At 36.0% G+C, this 21,217-nt stretch overlaps 1 long non-coding RNA gene across 1 annotated transcript; it reads right to left on the reverse strand.

Annotated features, from left to right (window-relative positions):
• Window positions 1-612: 612 nt before the first annotated feature.
• On the reverse strand, window positions 613-19,876 carry LOC116530559. The gene is made up of 3 exons (XR_004260063.1): window positions 19,728-19,876; window positions 15,641-15,646; window positions 613-624 (listed from the first exon to the last, which is right to left on the reverse strand). It is a non-coding gene; the product is annotated as an uncharacterized LOC116530559 (long non-coding RNA).
• Between the last annotated feature and the right edge of the window lie 1,341 nt (window positions 19,877-21,217).

A 21,217-nucleotide genomic window follows, 5' to 3' on the forward strand; every position in this document is an offset into this window, starting at 1 on the left:
TATATGTAAAATATAAAATACATATTTGTATATATATGTCCTATTATATGTGTATGTTCTCTATATAAAATATAAAATAAGATATTTGTGTATGTGTTAATTGTGTTTATATGGGTTAACACATATATATGATTTAATTAGGGTTACCTTAAAAGATATCAAAGAAAGATTGAGCATCAGCTGGGAGAGGAATGACCATCATCACTCAAAGATAAATAAAGTGACATATAAGACTTCGTTCTATATTAGGGTAAGAGCTGTTTTCAACTACAGGAGAAATTATTATATAGATGGAGTTATAACTATGGATTTGCAAATTAAATGCGTCCTAAAGAGTAGTGTACACTTGTTAACTTGTAAAGAAGACAGCTGCAATGGGTTTGTACTTTGTCAAAGTAGCTAAGCTGGAACTACCTTTCCCAAAATTCACTTCTCTTTATGGTTTCATATTACTTTTGGCTGCAAGAAAAAAAATTAGGAGATTCAGAAGGCAGAAGTAAAGCAGCAGGTTAGTGTCTAGTGTTAGGCACTACTGGGTCAACTCCGCATTGGTGATGAGTTTGTTTGCTTCACCTTGATGTGATACAGCACTCAGGCTCTGTTTTGTGGCCTTTCCCAGATCTCCTTTGTCAATGGGGCTAAGCAAATTGTGAAAGGCACTGATTTCTTATTCATGTTACCTGTATTATCAACATCAAATGCAGTCAGAAAAAAATGTGAATTTCTGTTTGCTTTCATGGGTTCTAGCTTTTCATCTTGAATTCCAGTTTTTTCTTCTGGGTTCCAGATTATCTCTGTGAGAACCATTTGTCATTGCTTTTCCCTGATTCGTGTTCAGCTGTTCTTATCAACTACGTAATCTATTAACAAATGGCAATATCAGGCCACTACCAGACTCATACACTTTCTCACCAGCTCCCCTTTGTTCTTCCTTCTTAATGACTATCCTTTGATCATCTGACTCTATGGATCTAACTTACCCAACAGTTATATAAGGTCAAATTATTATAAATTTCTTTTTTTAATAATACTTTAAGTTCTGGGGTACATGCACAGATCGTGTAGGTTTGTTACAAATGTATATATGTGCCATGTTGGTTTGCTGCATCCATCCCCCTTACATCATCTATATTAGGTATTTCTCCTAATGTTATCCTGCCCCAATCCCTCCATCCCCTGCTATCCCTCCCCTAGCCCCCACACCCCCAAACAGGCCCCGATGTGTGATGTTCCTCTTCCTGTGTCCATGTGTTCTCATTATTCAACACCTACTTATGAGTGAAAACATGTGGTGTTTGGTTTTCTCTTCTTGTGTCAGTTTTCTGAGCATGATGATTTCCTGCTTCATCCACGTCCCTGCAAAGGACGTGAACTCATCCTTTCTTATGGCTGCATAGTATTCCATAATGTATATGGGCCACATTTTCTTTATCCATTCTAATGTTGATGGGCATTTGGGTTTGTTCCAAGTCTTTGCTGTTGTAAGCAGTGCCACAATAAACACATGTGTGCATGTGTCTTTATAATAGAATGTTTTATAGTCCTTTGGGTATATACCCAGTAATAAGATTTCTGGGTGAAATGGTATTTCTATTCCTAGATCCTTGAGGAATTGCCACACTGTCATCCACAATGGTTGAACTAATTTACACCTCCACCAATAGTGTAAAACGTTCCTATTTCTTCATGTCCTCTCCTGGCATCTGTTGTCTCCTGATTTTTTAATGATCACCATTCTAACTGGCATGATTATTATAAATTTCTTATTCCATAGCACTCTTATTCTTCTGCTTCCAAATTTCACTTTCACATATCTACCTGTTTATCTCATGTAATACCTGCTGGGTAATTTACTCAATTCTGCCTTGAAATTTACTAATTCTACATTTTCTGGCAATGGGCTATGAGAGCATCTGCTATTATACATTTACCCATTTTTATTTTAAATACATTTGTATTTCAAATATGATTTTTTAAATTCTGGGTTTTTTTATTATATATACGTACGTATGGCATACAACATGATCTGATATACATATAAATAGTAAAAGAGTTACTGCAGTCAAGCAAATTAACATATCGCTCACCTCACAGTTACCTTTGCGTGTGTGTTAAAAGCACCAAAAATCTAATCTCAGCAAATTTCCAGTATACAAAAGAACATTATTAACAATAGTACTCATGCTATGCAATTAGATTTTTAGATTTATCTATCCTACATAACTGCAACTTTGTATTCTTTGGGCATCTCATTACCACACTCCCCACTCCTGGTAACCACCATTCTACTCTGTTTCTGTATGTTCATTTTTTAAAGATTCCACATGTAAGTGAGAATATGTAGCATTTTCTTTATGTATCTGGCTTATATCAATTAGCATAATGTCTTCCATGTTTGCCTCAGTCTGTTTTCTGCTGCTGTAACAGAATAGCACAGACTGGATAATTTATAAAGAATACACCCTTATTTAGCTCATTGTTTTGGAGGCTGGGAATTCCAAGAGCATGGTGCCAGCTTCTGGTGGGGACCTCTATGCTGTGTTATCCTACGGCAGAACAAGAAGTCAGCACATAAGACAGAGAGAAAATTGGACCAAAGTCATTCTTTTTGTGAGAAATGACTCTTGTAGTAACTAAACCAGTTATCATAACAGCATTAATTCATTCATGAGAGTGGAATCCTCATGACCTCATCAATTAATAAAGGCTCTGTGTCTCAGTACCATTACAACAACAATTACACTTCAGCATGAGTTTTGGAGGAGGTCACTCAAACCATTGGCATGGTATATCCTTCTTTTCACAAAAAGATCTCCATTTTTAACATAAAATTATACATATATATATATATATATATATAATTCATCCATTCATCCCTTGACAGTCATTCAGATTCCACATCTTGGTTATTGTGAATAATGCTGCAGTGAATGCCAGAGTACAGATAGATCTACTCTGCTGCTGATTTTATTATTTTTGGGGGTATATACCAAGAAAGAGATTGCTGGGTTATATGGAAGCCCCAAGTTTTATTTTTTTGATAAACATTTACCCTGTTTCTCCTAATGGCTGTACTAAGTTACATTCCCACTAACAGTGTATAAGTTTCCTTATTCTTCATACCCTAGCCAAAATTTATCTCCTGGCTTTTTGATGATGGCCGCCCTAACAGGTTTGAGGCTATATCTCACAGTAGTTTTGATTTACATTTTCCTGATGATTATTGATATTGAGCACATTTTATCTATCTGTTAGCCATTTTTATGTGTTCTTTGGAGAGGTGTCTATTCAAGTCCTTTGCTCATTTTTTTCAGGTGATATTTTTCTTTTTCTATTTATTTCCCTTTGGCTCTTCAATTGCGTGAGTTTCTTGTATATTTTGGATATTAAACTATTGGTATTTTTTTTCACAGAATAAGGAAAGCATTCTAAAATTCATATAGAACCACAAATGACTCTGAATAGCCAAAGAAATCTTGAAAAAGAAAAACACAGTTGGGGGCATTACACTTCCTGATCTCAGATTTTATTACAAAACGATAGTAATCAAAATGGCATAATGTTGGCATAAAAACAGTTACATAGAGCAATGGGACAGAATAGAGAAACCAGAAATAAACTCAAGCATATATGGTCAGCTAGTTTTCAACAAGGATACATAGAAGATACGATGGAGAAGGATAATCTCTTTAATAAACGATATTGAGAGGACTGGATCTCCACAGACAAAAGAATGAAATTGGACCTTTATCCTACATCACAAGATCAACTAAGTGGATTAAATACCTGGATGTAAGTCCTGAAATCATAAAACTAGAAGAAAACGTAGGGGGAAATCTCCTTAAATATCATTGACCATGGCAATGGTATTTTTGTATATTTTACCAAAAAATCAGGCAACAAAAGCAAAAATAAGTAAGTGAGACTACATCAAATTAACAGCAAAGTAAACATGGTAAAATAACAACAAACTAAAAAGGCATCTTACATATTGTGAGAAAATAATTTTTAGTTTAAGAAATTTTATTCCAAGTTGCCTTTTCTTACATTTTGTTTTATTGTTTTATCTGTAAAACAGATTTCCTTTCTTAGACTAATAATTTTAGATGTACCATTGTATAAATTTCATACTTTTTTTTTTTGAGAGAAGGCCTGATTCTGTCACATAGGTTGGAGTACAATGGTGCCATCATAGCTCACCACAGATTTGAACTCTTAGGTTCAAGGAATTCTCCTGCCTCAGTTTCCCAAGTAGGTATGTGTCACCATAGCTTGCTAACTTTTTGTTGTTTAAATTTTTTTAGAGAAAGGGTTTCCCTATGTTGCTTGGGCTGATCTTGAACTCCTGACTTCAAACTATCTTCCTGCTTCAGCCTCTCAAAGTGCTGGGATTACAGGTGTAAGACACTGTACCCAGCCTGGATAATATATTTCTGATTGTTAATCAGGTTGTTAATCTGCTCTTTGCTGTGTCTATTGTCACTCCTTTGTTATAAATTCTTGTGAAATTTTAAATTTTGAAACATGAAGTCATCTTAGATCTTTTCCAGTGGCAATTGTGTGATGAGGTTCAGGATATGCTATTCCAAAATGTGGCATGTTGGCATATTGAAGATTTTAAGCTGAAGGAATTTGAGAAACAAAAGGCAGATGCAGAAAGGAGCCTTTGATTTTCCTTCTTTCTCCCTTCTCCCCTCATGTGGGTCATAGGACCCTCATGTAAGAGATTCCCTCCCTATACGTGGACTAAAGGAGCACCCAGTCTCTAAAGATGGAAAGATGCCAATAGAGATCCAAATCCAAATGAGCAAGACTTGCTAAGTTTCCCCCAGTGTTTTGCGGTTAGCTCATGCCCTGTTTGTCCTACTGTATTTTTCCAGGACTTTCCATACTTCATCAAACCTAGTATAAAAACATGCAGGTTTAACCATTTCTTTGGGCTTTCATTGTTTTATGAAGGCCCTTGTGTTACGTAAAACTTTTAAATTTTTATGCTTTTCTCTTGTTAACCTTTTGTAACAGAGACCTTCCTGATAATCAAAAAGAGTAGAAGAAAAAGACGTATTTTAGTACATAGTGTATATTGTCTAGCATCCTCACTAAATTTACTCTTAAGTCTGAAATTATTTACAGGTGTAGGAATTTAAATGCATGATTACTTTGTTCAAGCCTGGACTGTATAATTCAATAAGGAGAAGCAAGGTACTTTTAGATTTAGATATTATTAGTTAATTTTACTACAATGCCATATTAAATTAAGCTCTTACCATGAACAAAATTTAAGAATTTTAGCATTTTTGATATCTATACTTTTATATTTTAATGTATTTCATTTATTAGGCTTTAATAGTTAGAATGTGAGTCTCTTTTAACTTGAGCTTACTCTGTGTGTCTTGATAAATTATTTAATATTTCTGAGAAATTACCTTATAGGAATAACAATAAATTCAAATACAGAAAATGAATTGATTTGTGGCCTAAATCCTAACGAAGAAGTATGTGCCTGCATAATTACATTGAATGCAGAAGAGATTTCATTCACATTTTAACTGTACAAAAAAATCATCATTTAAAATAAATTTATATATTAGGTGTTTAAAAAATTATTGACTACAGCAGTTACCATTTTCGTTTTCATCTTCAGTAGCTGCAGTTTAATTTTCCATGGTTTCCGTTACTCAGTTACGCATGTGGTCTGAACAAAATTACATAGCAAATTAAAAAAATAAACAATTTATAAATTTTAAACTGTGTGCTGGTCTGAGTGTCATGGTGAAATTACATCATCCAGCTCCATCCCACCAGGAAAGGGTATCATCCCCTTTGTCCAGCATATCCATGCTGCAGACATTAGTCATTCAGTAGTTATAAGTTATCAGATCAACTTTCATAATATTACAGTGCTTGTGTTCAAGTAACACTTATTTTATTTAATAATGACCCTAAAGTACCAGAGTCGTGCTGCTGGCAATTTGGATACACCAAAGAGAAGCCACGAAGTACTGACTTTAAATAAAAATGTGAAAGTTGGTGACGTCATAGGGAAAGAAAAAAATTATATGCTGAGGTTTCTAAGATCTATGGTAAGGAAAAAAATCTATTCACGAAATTGTGAAGAAAAAGAAAGAAATTTCTACTAGTTTTGTTGTCACAACTAAAACGGCAAAAGTTACAAGGACAATGTGTAATGAGTGCTTAGTCAAGATGAAAAGGTTATTAAATTTGTGGGTGGAAAAGATGAACAGAATGGTGTTCTAATTGCTGGTCATCATGTTGTTGGTACTATCTGTGGTTTTAAAAATCCACTGGAGTCTTGGAATGTTTACCCCAAAGATAAAGGGGGACTACTGTATTTAATATGTGTCAAGAAGTGTGCTAGATACTGGGAATTCACTGGTGAAGAAAATCTGACGCATTTTCTACCTGTATGACTCGCACACTAGTGGAAACGATGAGTACTAATGATATGATAACAGAAAACAACATGAAATTACAACTGAGTCATAAATTCAAAAATGGAGTAAATAGAACAGCTCTAAGAGTAGATGGAAGAGAAATACAGCCTAATCTCTAGAGTCAAGAAGTGTTTCCCTGAGGAAGTGCTGCTGGAGGAGATATTCTAAAAAGTTAACTAGGAGAAAATGAAAGGCAATTAGGGGCGGTGGTAAATGTTTGGAAGATGGAACAACGGGAACTGATACATCTTTAATTTCAGGGAGTTGAGAAAAGGGCAACACACCCAAAGCTTGCTGAGTATAAGGGGACCATGATACATGATGAGGTTTGGGAATAGATGGGACATGTACCATGCAGGCTTTTGAGGTCGTAATGAGAGTTTTGGCTTTTCATTCAGGAGTCATTGAAAATTTCACAAGTGCACATAGGCAAGAGAGTTTTCAAGAAAGGCTGTTATTCGAAAATGACTATTCTTTTCACCTGTGGTGGCTAAACTATTGTTAATCTCATCTTAAATATTTTTATCTCAGGTATTGCATTTTTCATCTTTAGGTGTTCAATTGCATTTTAAAAATATCTTTCATGTATTTCTATAAAATGCATATTTTGGCCAGGCATGGTGGCTCATGCTGGTAATCCCAGCACTTTGGGAAGCTGAGGCAGGTGGATCACCAGGTCAGAAGTTCGAGACCAGCCTGGCCAAGATGGTGAAACCCTAACTCTACTAAAAATACAAAATAATTTATATAAGTGCGGTGGCAGGTGTTTGTAATCCCAGCTACTCGGGAGGCTGAGGCAGGAGAATCCCCTGAATTCAGGAGGTGGAGGTTGCAGTGAGCCGAGATGGCAAACTACACTCTAGCCTGGGTGACAGAGCAGGTGCTGTCTCAAAATAAATAAAAGTTAAAATTAAAAATTAAATGCATATTTTTCTTGTTCCTCCTTAATAATATGTAATATGTCCTTAATAGTTTTTTTTTAAGCATCACTGTCTTCTAAACCTACATGTGTCTAGATCTATATGTGTCATTTCTGAGACTTTTTTCAATGATTGATTTTTTTTTTCTCATTAGAGACCTTTTTTTTTTTTTAACTTTCCCTGCAATTTTTAAATGAATGCTGTACATTGTCTATTTTGCTTTGTTGAGTGCTTGAATTTTTGTATTTCTTTATACGTTTGATTTCTTTTCTGAGACATACTTAAGTCACTTAGAAGTAATTTGATGATCTTTTTAAGGCTGAGTTTAAATTTTGTTAAGCAAAATTCAGAACAGCATTTCAGTCTAAGGTTAATTTGGTCCCACTACTGAGACAATACGCTTCTGAGGACTCTAATTTGATGCCCCATGTATTAGGAGGTTTTTCCACTCTGGCATATCTGAACAGGAACCAATCCCAGTCTTTTATAAATTTTAGAGTTTATTACTCTCTGTCATTTCTGGTGGTCTTTTCCTGGGCTTGTATAGTTTCCTTACTGGAAGCTCTTTCCAGATAGTAAGCATGGGCAATTATAAGGCTCACCTTATTTGTTTTGCTTTCCATCCAGGATCACTGTCCTGGCCTGCCTGTAATCCAATATTTAAAAAGTAATGTTTCATATATTTGTTTATTTCCCTTAGTTGTTTAGAGTGGGCTAACGTTTCGGTAGGAAGGTGAATTAAATGTCTGTTAATGCATTAACACATGAAAAGAAATGGCAAACAGATTTCAGATATTAAATCTTGCTATTGTGTGTACATATGCTATTTTTAAATGTTTGTTTTCCACCTCCTCTAATAGAATGTAATCTCTATGAAGGCAGAGATTTTGTATGGTTTTCTCAAGGCCTTGTACCCAGACACTGTAATAGAGTCTAGCACATAGTAGGTACTCAGAGAGTAAAACTGAATCTATTTTGCATGTGGGTCTCAGATATATACATATGTGTGTGTGTGTATAAAAGAATGTATGTAAGAATATATATTTTAAATAAATGTGTGTATACACACACATATTTGTTTTATAGTCAAAATTTTTAACTTTCTGCTGAATAACATATCAACTGATTTTATCTTCTCAAATTTATTATTCACCAAAAACATAGCAAAATAAATATATGAATTATCAGAAATTGGGAGATTAATTTCCAAGTATTATCTTCAATAACTTTCACTTGAATATTTTTATTCTTTTTCAATATTTCTCAAAAATTTAAAAAAATTTAGCCTATGATGTCACAAAGTCACAAATGTATCAAATTAGTTTTTCTCAAGAACTGGTAATACCTTTTCCTACTAGTTGAGGAGCAGGAATTGCTATTGTCGTTCATTTTCTGTTCCTAGTTTCATCGCAGTGGCTAAAATTACCTGGTCTAAATATGTCTCAATCTGATGTTATTGCTATACTTCAATGGAAAAATAAGCAAACAAAGAAACAAGCTAAATAAACAAAATGAAATGAGAAGAGAAATTTCTTTATTCATTATCATTCTAGAAAACTGTGAAATGAGAAAACCTATTTTTTACTGCTGATCAGAATATTGCTGTGAACGAGAAGATTTAAAAATTTTAAGAATGCCTTCTATTACATGAGTTGTGGAGAGAAAATAATACAACCAAACTAAATCTCTTCAGGAAGTAATTGTGTCATTTACTAGGAAAACCAGCCTGGTAGAGAACTTCTGATGAGTAATGTACTTTTAAATATATGTTCATTTTTATTTTTATTTTTTTGAGACAGATTCTCTTGCCCTGTTGCCCAGGCTGCTGGCATGCAGTGGTGAGATCATGACTCACCACAGCCTCAACCTCCTGGGCTTTAAGTGATTCTTCCACCTCAGCCTCTCAAGTAGCTTAAATGAGTGTATTTTCATATATATATATATATATATATATATATATACACACACACATATATATATTTATATATATATATGGTAATTGAATTACATTCTCTGATATTGCACTGAGTATAATCTTATTAATATGTGTTGGATTACAAGTAAAATATGACCAAATTTGATACAAGACAATGGAAACTTTGACATGATTTTCATATGCATCATTTCTGATACAGATGAAATAAAATTCCTATTATTCTTTCTGGAAATTTTGAAAAATGATTATTTATAAAACTTTGAAAGAGCATTATTTGTCCTCCTGAGAATAGTGCAGAAACTACCTTTCCTATTTCATGGTTATTCTTTTATAGTCTTACTGTGCTTACAGAGCCTAACTCTAAGAAATAAAATGAGTAATTCTTAATTATCATAGATGCATCCAAGTTTCAGGAATAAACATCTTATTCATCGCGAAGATAGATGATTTGTTCATGGTCATGAAGTTAAGGGCAGTATAAAATATTTATTAAGTATTGTAAGTTTTTGTTTGCTTAAAAAATATGTATGTTCTCTTGAATTGAGAAATATTCTCCATTGGGTTTAAAAACATGTAAAATGGAAAATATTGAAAATACAAACATTGACATAGACATCCTGTCATTGAGCTTGGGCTCAATATCAATTTATTTAGATACTTTCTAAGTGCTTATATGTTTTTCTATGGTAAACTGCTTGATTCTGTTCTTTGGTCAATTAGGATCGTTTTTTTTTGTAAGTACAAGTAACTATGGTGTCAGAATTCGTTGATGTCTTTTTGAAATTAAATTTCAACTTTTTGAGTAAGATATTATGTTATATAGACACTACTGTGTTTAATGCAAGAATATTATATACATTCTTAAAATCATAACTAAGAGTTTTCATTAAATATTGCTAGTATGAAATAAAGCATAAATGATGTTTTAACCTATATGACAAGTTCTATTGGATGATAATATGGTTTGGATCCATGTCTCCACTCAAATCTCATGTTGAATTGTAATCCCTAATACTGGAAGTGGGGGTGGTGAGAGGTGAGTGGGTCATGGGGGCAGATTTCCTGCTAGGTGCAGCTCTAGTGATAGTGAGTGCTAGATAAATCTGGTTGTTGAAAAGTGTGTGGTGCCTCTCCATTCTCTCTTCCTCCTACTCCAGCCATGTAAGACGTACCTGCTTCCCTCTCATCTTCTACCATTTTTGTGTTTCCCGAGGCTGCTTCAGAAGCCAAGCAGATGCCAGCATTGTACTTCCAGGACAGCCTGCGGAGCTGTGAACAAATCAAACAGCTTTTATTTACAAATCACCCTGTCTCAGGTATTCTTTACAGTAGTGTGAGAAATGACTAAGTATATTTTTTCGTAATAATTTTAAACCACGCATAACAAATTAAAGCATTCTTCTAAGAAACATGTTTTTAAATTAGTGAACCCATCCAAAACACACAGTTCTTTTGGCCTCGGAGTATGCATTAATCAAGCTTCAATTCTTGTAACTTTTCAACTTATGACATAATTTTCCAGATTAAAATGTTTTTAAAAGCCCATAGGCCTTTTTCTTAAAAAAAGTAAACAATTTCAGCATACAGAATAACATACAAATTAATGTATTCTACATCAAGTTTTATTAAATCTTAATTTCAGATTTCATGTGTATATATTCATAAACCCTACCTAGAATTTTTTGAGATTTTTAGGTTTATTTTTTATTTTATTTATTTATTTATTTATTTATTCTGAAACAGAGTCTCACTCTGTTTCACAGGTGTCCAGGCTGGAGTGCAGTGACATAATCTTGGTTCACTAAAACCTTTGTCTTCTGAGTTCAAGCAATTCTTCTGCCTCAGTCTCCTGAGTGGCTGCTATTACAGGCATACAGCACCACATCTGGCTAATTTTTGTATTTTTAGTAGAGATGGGGTTTCACCATGTTGGCCAGGCTGGCCTTAAAATTGTGGTCTCAAGTGATCCACCTGCCTTGGCCTCCAAAAGTGCTGAGATTACAAGCAGGAGCTACTGCACCTGCCTGAGATTTTTAGGCTTTAAATGACTTTTTAATTTTTGTTTTGTTTTGTTATTATTTTCATTTTTAAGAAATTGAGTGGTTAGCTTTAAGTGTTCAATATGATAAACTTTTATATAGATATGCAGCTGCGCCATCATCTATTTGACCAAGGTATAGAAAATTTCCAAAATTACCTCACAAAGTTGACTTGCGTGTATTTTCCATCAATACTTCCATCAACCTCCAGGAGTAACCAATATATTGTTTATCTCTATAGATAATTTTCCACTGTTCTTGAATTTCATATAGCTGTAATCATACAACATATGCCAGTCTATGTCTAGCTTCTTCCACTCAACATTCTGCTAAGATTCATCCATATCATTGCATATAACTGTCATCTTTTCCTTTTTTATTGATGTGGTAGCTTAGGAGCCAGGCAATAACTTACACTGTATTTGTAAGCAGATTTTTGTGCTGCTCTTTATATGGCCCACTCATGTTCAGGACTTTGCCCCTCATTTTTCAGCTACTTTCGTCTTCCCACGTCTCTGGCCTTGGTCTTTCCTGCCAATAAGACCACAGCATTCTTGGGTTCTCAGCTTCTGCAGGAAAAACTTGGAAATGGCCTCACTAAAAGGACAGGGCTTATGTGAATGTCACTTCTTGTACTTCTCTTAAGAATAGTAGACCCTTAGTTACCTCTTACATCTTCCACTTCCTTCAGACCATTTTCTTCTATTTGTTACTGTTCAAATAATTGTTTTTGACAAAAGTTATTTTGATACCAGCCCTTCTATTATCCCTGAATTATGGAAGGCCCTGTCTGTGTAGATGTTTTAAATTGCAGTGTGGTTAATTTTTTTTATCTTTTTCTTTCAGATGATTTGTGTCTTCTTAAAAAATACAATCTAGCTATGAACTCATAAACATATTTAAATATTTTATTCTTGTATAATTTTTTTAAGATTGTGCATTTTTGTTTAAATCTATGATTGGGCTGGATCCAATTCTTGTATGTATTTTCTATTTGGATGTAATTTTTTTCTTATATAGATAAACAGTTGCTTGAGCAAATGATTTATTAAATAGTGGATAGGCTATACAATTCTGCGTAAATATGCATCAGAAGCATTATGTATTTAATAGAGTAAGGATTTTTAAATATGCATTTAGATTACATTTATTGTGATGCTTATTATGCAAGGCACTGTGATGAGTACAGCAGAGACTATAACTGCATTTTTGGGGCTGAATTCTGTTAATTTAGAATGTTTAAATTCTAAAGCAATGCACTATGACTGAGGAATCACTTTGGCTGTATTTGCATGATGCCAGCTTTTTATGGGTGAGGGTTCTTCAGGGAAACAGAACCAATAGGATAATAGGATATGTGTGTGTGTGCTTGTATATATATATGTGTGTACTTATAGGTGTAGTATCCCTTATTTAAATTCTTAGGACTAGAAGTGTTTTGAATTTAAGATTCAGTATTTTTATTTAGAAATATTTGCATATGCATAATGAGATACATGTATATGCAAATATCTTAGAATGAGACCCAAGTCCAAACAGAAAACTTATTTTATGAATTATATATAGTTATACATATGTGCAGAAGGTAATTTTACACAGCATTTTCAACAATTTTGTGTATAAAATAAAGTTTATGTACACTGAACCATCAGAAAGCAAAGATGCCACAATTTCAGCCACCCATGTGGACAATCTGTGATTGTTTGGCATCACTGTTATTCCTGACTCTGAGTTAATAAGTTACTAGTACTATTTTCTTACACTTAAATTTAACAGTAAAAAATATAACATAACTCTAATAAAATTAAAAACAATGTGTTCAGCATAACTAAGCAGCGCAGTAGCATCACTAGATACTTGTATCAGTTATTAAACAACAGAACAACAAACAAGGCCAGCTTTTAGTTTTCATCCACTATGCTGTGTTTTGGTGAAAAGGTGAATGTAAATTTTTAGGTGAGAAGAAACATGAGAAGCAGTTGAGAGACCAGAAAGTGGATCCTCTAGGGATGAGTAGGCATTCTGCTAGATGGCTTTTAAAAATGTTTCCTCCAGAGTCATCTGCCTAAAGAACAGCAATTTTTTTTTTTGTCTCAAAAGTCTCTTTGATTTTATAAACTGCATTGGTTTCTTGTTATGTTATGAATGCACACTGCTCTAGGACTTCACTAAGCCCATTACACATTTTTGGTGGAGCCTTTAGGTTTGGCCAAATATGAGATTATGTCATCTGCAAACAGGATAATTTCAGTTTGTATAGTTTCCATATGTTTGTATAGTTTCCAAAGATACTCTTGTTATTGATTCCTAGTTTTGTGCAATTGTTGTCAGAGAAGATACTTGATATAATTTTAGTTTTTTGAATTGCTTAAGTTTAGCTTTATGGCCTAATATATGGTCTATTTTTGATCATGATCCATGTGCTAAGGAAAAGAATGTGTATTTGAAGCCATTGGATTAAATGTTTTATAAATAGCTATTAGTTCCATTTGGTCTCTAGTCCAGATTAAGTTTAATATTTCTTTTTTGATTTTATGTATGCATGATCTGTCCAATGCTGAAAAATGGGGTGTTGAAGTCTCCAGCTTTTATTGTATTGGTATCTCTCTCTATCTTTATTTCTAATAATATTTGCTTGATATATCTGGGTACTCCATTGTTAGGTGCATATATATTTAAACTTGTTACATCCTCTTGCTGAATTGATCACTTTATCATTATTTAATGACCATAGATGTCTCTTTTTATAGTTTTTGTCTTGAAATCTATTTTGGTGATATAAATACAGTGATTCCTCCTTTTTTGTTTTTTTGATTTGCTTGGATTATCCTTTTTCATTCCTTTATTTTCAGTCTATGCATGTCTTTACAGGTGAAGTGTGCTTCTTCTAAACAACAGATAGTTTGGTCTTGTTTTTTTAATCAAATGAGCCACTCTATGTCTTATAATTGAAGAGTTTAGTCCAGTTGCCTAGTGTTACTATTAATAAGTAAAGACACACTACTGCCATTTTGTTATTTGTTTTCTAGTTGTTTCATCATTTTCTCTTTCTTCTTCATTCCTCTGTTCCTTTTTATGAAGGTGGTTTTTTCTAGTGGTATGTTTTAATTTCTTGCTTTTTATTTTGTGTAACATTTGTAGGGTTTTTCATTTTCAGTTACCATGAACTTTGCAATTAACATCTTATAACCCATTATTTTGAACTGATGACCACTTAACACTGATTACAAAAACAAACAAAAAACTAACAAGCAAGCAAAGAGAGCACTAATAAAAACTACACACTTAGCTCATCCTCCATGCTTTTTAAATTTGGTTGTGTCTAATTCTATCTTATTATACAATCTGTGTCTTGAAAAGTTGTTGTGGTTATTTTTGGTAGACTTATCTTTTAGTCTTTCTACTCAAGATATGATTAGTTCATACACCACAATTGCAATGTTATAATATTCTGTGTTCATGTGCTTAGTATTTCCAGGGAGGTTTGTATCTTCAGATGATTTCTTATTGCCTGCTAATGTCCTTTTTTTTTTTTTTTTATCAGATTGAAGAATTCCTTTTAGCATTTCTTATAGAAAAGGTCTGATGTTGATAAAATTACTCAATTTTTTGTTTGTCTGGGAAAACATTTAATTCTCCTTCATATTTGAAGAATATTTTTGCGGAACGTGCTATTCCAGAATGAAAGTATTTTTTCTTCAGCACTTTAAATATGTCATGCCACTATCTCCTGGCCTGTAAGTTTCCCACTGAGAAGTCTGCTGCCAGAAACATTGGAGCTTCTTTCGATTTTATTTGCTATTTGTTTCCTTATTGTTTCTTTCAGGAGCCTTTCTTTATCCTTGAACTTTGGGAGTTTGATTGTTAAATGGCTTCGGGTAATCTTTGGGTTAAATCTACTTGTAGTTCTATTACACTCCAATGCTTAAATGTTGATATATTTCTCTAGCTTTGGAAAGTTCATTTTGAATAAACTTAACATCCTGATCTCTCTTCCTACTTCCTCTTTAGGGCAAATAACTCTTATGTTTTCCCTTTTGATACTATTTTATACATCTTGTAGATGTGCTTCATTTTTTAAATATTCTTTTTACTTTTGTCTCCATTGGCTGTATATTTTTAAATAGCCAGTCTTCAAGCTCACTCACTCTTTCCTCCACTTGATCAATCTTGCTGTTGAATCTAATGCATTCTTTAGTAAGTCAATTAAATTTTTAGTTTCAGAATTTCTGCTTTGTTTTCAAAAATTATTTCAATCTCTTTGTTAAATTTTATGATAGGATTCTGGACTTCTTTCTGGGTTATACTGAATTTCCTTGGGCTTACTTGAAACACATATTTCAGATTTTCTCTCTGAAAGGTCACATATCTCTGTCATGATTAACCAGCATGCTTAACCAAGCATGTCTGACCGTTGATGAATTATTTGTTGTAATCTTCAGAGTTCGGACTTGTTTGTACCCATCTTGGGAGGGTTGAGCCAAGCACCCTTGTGGCCACCACTACTGGGACTGTGCTGGATCAGACCCAAAGCCATCACAGCACTGGGTCTCACCCAAGGCCTGTGGTGACCAGCACCTGTTTATTGCCAGTGTTCGCTCAATGCCCAGGGGCTCCTTAATCAGCAGGTGAATTCAACCAGGCTTGTGTCCTATCTTTCATGGTGATAAGCTCCCCTCTGGACCACAGCAGGTCCCAAAATGCTGTCTGGGAGTGCAGCCTGGATTCAGGAACCTTAGGAATCTTCTTGCTGCTCTATTCTACCACAGCTGATCTGGCACTCAAGCTACAAGATAAAGTTCTTCCCTTTATTTTTCATACAGAATGAGTCTCTCCCCATGGCCTGCAGTAATTACTGCCCAGCTATCACTAATGTTCACTCAAGGCCCAAAGGCTCTTTAGTCAAGTGAGCCTCTGATGAATTCTGTCAGGCCTAGGTCTCTCTCTCTTCAAGGCAAAGGGCTCCCTTTTGGCCTAGGATGGGCCTAGAAGGGCCACTGAGGGGCTACGGCCTGAAATCAGGAACCCCAGAAGCCCACTTGAGGCTCTATACCACTGTGGTCGAGCTGGTACCCAAGATGCAGGACAAAATTCTCCTCACTCTTCCCTCTCTTTTCCTCGAGGTGGAGCTTGTTCCCATGGCTGCCACAGCTGAGAATGTGCTAGGTCACAACTGAAGCCAGCTCAGCTCTGGATCTCATCCAAGGCTCATGGTGAAAAGTGTCTGGGTGCCACCGATGTTTATTCAAGGCTCCAGGGCTTTTTTTTTTTTTTTTTTTTTGAGTCGGAGTTTCGCTCTTGTTACCCAGGCTGGAGTGCAATGGCGCAATCTCTGCTCACCGCAACCTCCGCCTCCTGGGTTCAGGCAATTCTCCTGCCTCAGCCTTCTGAGTAGCTGGGATTACAGGCACGCGCCACCATGCCGAGCTAATTTTTTGTAGTTTTAGTAGAGACGGGGTTTCACCATTTTGACCAGGATGGTCTCGATCTCATGAGCTCGTGATCCACCCACCTCGGCTCCAGGGCTCTTTAGTCAGTAGGTGATAAATCCTTCCGGGACTGGATACCTCCCTTCAAGGACGCAGAGAAGTGTTGACTGCAGGCTAGGGCCTGGAATAGGGATCTCAAAATTCTGCCTAGTGCCCTGTTGTACTGGGCTGAACTGATTTCCAGTGTGTAAGAAAAAGTTATCTTGAATCTTCCATTTCCTTGCTTCAAGAGGAAGGAAAAGGTCTGTCCTGGAGCTGCGAGCTGCATTGTAGGGGGCTGGGGAAGGGATAGTGTAAGTGCCCCTTGGCCATCCTGGCTGGTAACTCATTAGTTCATGTGCACTACAAGTCCACTGGCTCTGAGCCCAGCACAGCACCAAGACTTGCTCAAGATTGCAGTCCTTGTGGACTAGACTACCTTTCAAGTTTACTTAGGACTCCAGAGCCCTTTACTCTCCAGTGACAGGGCCTGCTGGAGCTTAGGTTTCAATTGCTATCATGGACAATTCCTCTTTGACTGTAGAATAATTCCTTTCCGTCTAAATGCTTCCTTTGTGGGCACCAGCTGAATTCTTTCCTTTGTTGCTTTCTGGCTGTGACAGGACAGCACTGAGTTCCACAATCACTGTGATCTCTCTCTCCTAAGCATACAGATTCCCTCTGCATGCCACATGACCTCTGCCAGAAATGAGAGAAGAGTGGTGTTGGCAATTTAAAACTGTCTTTCCCACGATTTTCAGTCTTTCTTTCTTTAATCTGATGTTAAAACCAGGTACCATGATTATTCACCTTATTTTTGATTCCTGTGATGCTGTTTCCTTTTATGGATAGTTCTTCTATTTGGTGTTATGTTACTGTCAGGAAGATGATCACTGGAGGCTTTCATTTGGGCCATCTTGCTTCACTGCTTCTCATAGACATCTTTTGTTATGAGAATTTCAGCTGGGGATAAGCAGAACAGTTGTCAAGAAATAGAAATTTTGTAGTCATCATCCAGTCCAACTTCCCTGCAGTAACGTAAACTGCTTGTACAAAATATTTATTAAACCAATCAGCAAAGATGTCCCTGGTGATCCATGCCTATTTGTTAGCATATTAACAGACTGGTTAGAAATTTACTTTTTAAAACAAAAGACACAAGCTTTTGCCTGTCACAGCAAGCTTGCACTTATGCATGCCAGTACAGGTATTCTGTCCCTGTCATCCTTAATTCCTATAAGAGGTTTCTCATCAGCTGTAGTCAGTGTCCTTCAAGGCAGTCATGCCAAATAATGATGTTTAATTAGCATCATGGGCTTATCTTAATATCAGATATTTTTATCAGCGATAACGTTGCAAATCATCAATGAATTTCTCTTCAGCTTCATGATCAGCAGATGGTTTATAACCACAAATCTTTAAAAATTTAGCGCTGGTCCTTTCCTTAAATCTCTGCAACCAGCCTATTGAATATACATGATTCCCTTCAATTTTCAGTTCATTGTCATAAATATTTGCTTATTTCATGATTATCCTACCATTATGTGACATTTCTTTACTATTATGCTGACAGATTCATGCTTTCAATACACGATTTATATCTTTAGCTTTAACATTATGCAGTGTTTTTCTATTTTTTATTAACTTCCATTAATCACTTTCAATATAGAACTTCAATAGTGTATCCTTCTGTTTCTTCAAGTCATATATGGTGGTCATTCCAACACCATACTCTTCTGTAAGACGTTTCACATTTACACTACTGTCCAGTTTCTCTAGCAGTTTGACACACTGTGCTATAGATAAACAGAAATACTTTCTCTCTATTTTTTTTTATCGTGGTTACCCATAAGTGTATTCACAGTTTTTTTTTAATTTTTTCAATAATATCTTTATACTACAGAGCAGAACATAAACAATAAAAATGCAGTGAGTAATGCATATAGATCTTGGCCCTATGCAAGTTATCATGGGGAATCTGCTGTTAGTGTGCCCATCCTGGGCATACTACTAAATTACCCTTTGTGGGGAATATGAGCATATGTGGAAAAGATACATAGAAGCTGAAGGGGTACTGGGAGGCTATTTTTCCCTTAGGGATGTTGAATAAATTGAGTGTGTGTTGTGCATCTCTGTTTTGACTGTAATGTGTCACATGAGGTCAAGTGTGGAATTTTCCACTTGTGGCACTCAAGCATTCAAAAAATTTTGGATTTGGGGGCACTTCATATTTTTGGATTTGGAATGCTTAAACTGTGTATGTGTGTGTATCTGTGTGTGTGTATGTGTAAGTGTATATCTGTCTGTGTGTGTGTGAAAGAGAATGAGAGAGAGAGAGAGATTTATTACAAATAATTTGCTCATGTGACTATGAAGATGGACAAGTCCCAAGATATCCTGAGTAAACCAGCAAGCTGGAGACCCAAGAGAGTCAATGACTTAATTTTTCTGAGTCTTAAGGACCTGAGAATCAAGAAAGAAGATAGTGTAGTTCCTATTTGAAGGCTGGTAGGCTCAAGGCCCAGGAAGAGCTTGTATTAGCCCATTCTCACATTGCTGCAAAGATACTATCCAAACTAGATAATGTATAAAGGAAAGAAGTTTAATTCACTTATAGCTCCACATGACTAGGGAGACCTCACAATCATGGTAGAAGGTGAAAGAGGAGCAAAGGCATGCCTTACATGGTGGCAGGCAAGAGAATATGTGCAGAGGAACTCCCCTTTCTAAAACTATCAGATCTCATGAGACTTATTCACTATCATGAGAACAGCATGAGAAAGACTTGCCCCAGTGATTCAGTTACCTCCCAGCAGTTTCTCTCCATGACAGGTGGTAATTATGGGAGCTACAATTCAAGATGACATTTGGGTGGAGACACAGACAAATTGTATAATTCTGCCCCTGACCTCACAATTCAAAACACAATCATGCCCTTTCAACAGTCCCCCAGAGTCTTAACGCATTCCAGCATTAACTTGAAGGCAAAAATCCAAAGTCTCATCTGAGGCAAGGCAAGTCCCTTCTGTCTATAAGCCTGTAAAATCAAAAGAAAGTTAGTTACTTTCTAGATAGAATGGGATTACAGGCATTGGGTAAATATAGCAGTTCCAAATGGGAGAAAATGTCCAAAACAAAAGGACTACAGGCCCCATGCAAGTCCGAAATCAAACAGGGCAGTCATTAAGCCTTAAAGCTCCAAAATGATCTCCTTTGACTCCATGTTTCACATCCAGGTCATGCTGATGCAAAAGGTGGGTTCCCATGGTTTTGGGCAGCTCTACTGTCCACCTCTAGGCTGCTTTCATGAGCTGGCATTGTGTGTCTTAATCTTTTCTAGGTACACTGTGTAAGCAGTGGATGGATCAATCATTGTGGGGTTGGGAAGACAGTGGCCCTCTTCTCAGAGCTCCACTAGGCAGTGCCCAAGTGGGAATTTTCTGTGGGGTCTCTGAACCCACATTTCCCTTCTGCACTGCCCTAGCACAGGTTCTCCATGAGGGCTCCACCCCTTCAGCACACTTCTACCTGGACACTCTTGTATTTGTATACACCTTCTGAAATCTAAGCAGAGATTTCCAAGCCTCAATTCTTGACTTTTGTGCACCTACAGCCCAATACTATGTGTAAGTGCCAAGGCTTGGGGCTTGCATCCTCTGAAGCAATGGCCTGGGCTATATGTTGGCTCCTTTTAGCCATGGCTAGGACACAGGGCATGAAGTTCTGCAACTGCACTAAGCAGCAAGGCCCGGGGCCCAGCCCAGAAAACCAGTTTTTTCCTTCTATGCCCCAGGTTTGTGATGGAAGGGACTGCCATGAAGACCTCTTGCATGTGCTGGAAACATTTTCCCCATTGTCTTGGTGATTAACATTTGGCTCCTTGTTACTTCTGGGAATATCTGCTGCTGGCTTGAATTTCTCCTTGGAAAATGTGTTTTTTCTTTCCTATCCCATTGTTAGCCTGCAAATTTTCCCAGCTTTTATGCTCTGCTTCTCTTTTAAACATAAGTTCCAACTCCCAACCATATCTTTTTGAATACATAAAACTGGATGCTTTTAACAACACCCAAATCACCTCTTGAATGCTTTGCTGCTTATAAATTTCTTCCACCAGATACCCTAAATCATCTCTCTCAAGTTAAAAGTTCCACAGATCTCTAGAGCAGAGGCAAAATGCTGCCAGTCTCCTTGCTAAAACATAACAAGAGTCACCTTTATTCCAGTTCTCAACAAGTTCCTCGTCTCCATCTGAGATGAGTAGCATTTGGTCAAAGCTATTCAATGAGTCTCTAGGACGTTCCAAACTTTCCCACATCTTCCTGTTTTCTGAGTCCTCCAAACTGTTTCAACCACTGCCTGTTACCCAGTTTCAAAATTACTTCCACATTTTTGGGTATCT

The sequence above is a fragment of the Sapajus apella genome, unplaced genomic scaffold, assembly GCF_009761245.1.
Source record: "Sapajus apella isolate SASKATOON/1434 unplaced genomic scaffold, GSC_monkey_1.0 scaffold67, whole genome shotgun sequence".
NCBI classification, from domain to species: domain Eukaryota; kingdom Metazoa; phylum Chordata; class Mammalia; order Primates; family Cebidae; genus Sapajus; species Sapajus apella.